General features: G+C 33.8%; 1 non-coding gene across 1 annotated transcript; it reads left to right on the forward strand.

Moving 5' to 3' along the window:
* Positions 1-858: 858 nt before the first annotated feature.
* Positions 859-931, forward strand: Trnat-ugu (transfer RNA threonine (anticodon UGU)). The gene has a single exon. It is a non-coding gene; the product is annotated as a tRNA-Thr (tRNA).
* Positions 932-1,322: the final 391 nt, after the last annotated feature.

A 1,322-nucleotide genomic window follows, 5' to 3' on the forward strand; every position in this document is an offset into this window, starting at 1 on the left:
TCCAACATTGTTTGACACTTGTCAAATATAAAGTAAAGATTGACACGGTGATATTTACTTTGACTCCGTACCAATCAGTTGTTATCTGTTTAATACAAGATTTCAAAACAATAACTGTTATAGCATATAACAATGATAGTATTTTTTTCTATACGGACGTAAGTTCAAATATAGCCAATAGCAAAGTAGCACTTTTCCCATTTAATGTCTCATTACAAGAAAAGCCATATGTTTGAGGCGTTATGTCAGATTTGCAAAAGCGAAAACAATCATCGTTTGGTACACTAAAAGTAAAACGTTCAACCTCACAATCAAAGAAGTACATTTTGGTGAGTTTATGAAGTCGATCACATGGCTTCCTCGTGGTATTCATCTTTTTTCTATCTGTGGCAGACAAGTTGACATATCTTCCAATGTAATGGAGATATTTTTGCTTTCTTTTGGAGCATCATTGTGTGTTTGTATGCCTACAGATTTACTTGTATTTGTGAATATAGTTTGATTGTTACAGAATATTAATGTATGCAAGTGCAAACATTCCGGTTTTTTTCTCACGAACACATGGTTTACAAATCAATAAATTTATTCAATCAAACATATTTTTGTTATATGCAAAGATAAAAAACAATCTTATTTTGACCTATATTTAGGACTTTTTGAATGTCCTAAAAACCAGGATAGGATTTGCGATAAATACTGAAATGTGAAGATAGATTAATAAAATTATAATGCATGGGACAATATATTTCTAGTGCAGATTTTTTAGCGACATAATTAACTGTTGTGACATGGTATCAATCGATTGTTATCTGTTGTATAAAACGATCAGCTATAACAGCTGTCGCGGTTGTTTATATCGCCTCCATAGCTCAGTGGTTAGAGCACTGGTTTTGTAAACCAGGGGTCGTGAGTTCGATCCTCACTGGGGGCTTGATTTGTATATTTTTTATACCAATAACTTCATTCTGGCTTTGGTAGAGTTCAGGAAGTTCAGTGAGCGTCTTTTGTTTCCATGACAATGACTGTCATAATAATGAGATATTTTGTACGACGTAAGGTCAAATATAGCCAAAACGAACAATTTCCCTGAACTTCAAGCTGACAATGCAAGTTAAAAAATGTATATTTGAGATTAAAAAAAAATAATGAAGTTTTTTATTTTCAAAAATTTGTTTCTGAGACAGCCCATTGCGTTTCTAAGAACGGGCAGACGCCATTTTGTTTGAACTCTGATTGGATACGAGACGCCTGCCGACCCCTATATAAAGCGCGTGAATCGACACACGTGCGCTCAGTCATGTACATATATATACATGTATACA

The sequence above is a fragment of the Argopecten irradians genome, chromosome 15 (genome assembly GCF_041381155.1).
Source record: "Argopecten irradians isolate NY chromosome 15, Ai_NY, whole genome shotgun sequence".
NCBI lineage: Eukaryota > Metazoa > Mollusca > Bivalvia > Pectinida > Pectinidae > Argopecten > Argopecten irradians.